The following is a 239-nucleotide window of genomic DNA, read 5'->3' as shown; positions in this document are numbered from 1 at the left end:
GATTCCAAGATTTGATTGAGTAAGAAGTACCCCCTTCTCTCCCTCTCAACCTCTCCCCCTATGTTACTCTCGCAAGTTAAATTTAAGCGTGTCTGAAATGTCCCTATGCACTAATTTGAACGCCATTATACGAGGTATATATATATAAATGACAAATATTTTCGCTCTTACCACGCAAATTACCACACAAGATAACCAAAACGTTAAAACCCACACGGCTGGCCAACACAAATACATAA

General features: G+C 38.9%; 1 protein-coding gene across 1 annotated transcript in view; it reads left to right on the top strand.

Annotated features, from left to right (window-relative positions):
* The window catches only part of LOC119582336 (out at first protein-like), a 14,830-nt gene that overhangs the window by 335 nt on the left and 14,256 nt on the right, over positions 1 to 239 (top strand). The window lies entirely within an intron of this gene.

This window comes from Penaeus monodon, chromosome 15, assembly GCF_015228065.2.
Source record: "Penaeus monodon isolate SGIC_2016 chromosome 15, NSTDA_Pmon_1, whole genome shotgun sequence".
Classification (NCBI taxonomy): domain Eukaryota; kingdom Metazoa; phylum Arthropoda; class Malacostraca; order Decapoda; family Penaeidae; genus Penaeus; species Penaeus monodon.
The sequence above is the reverse complement of the archived record's forward strand: the minus strand, read 5'-3'. Positions and strand labels throughout refer to the sequence as shown.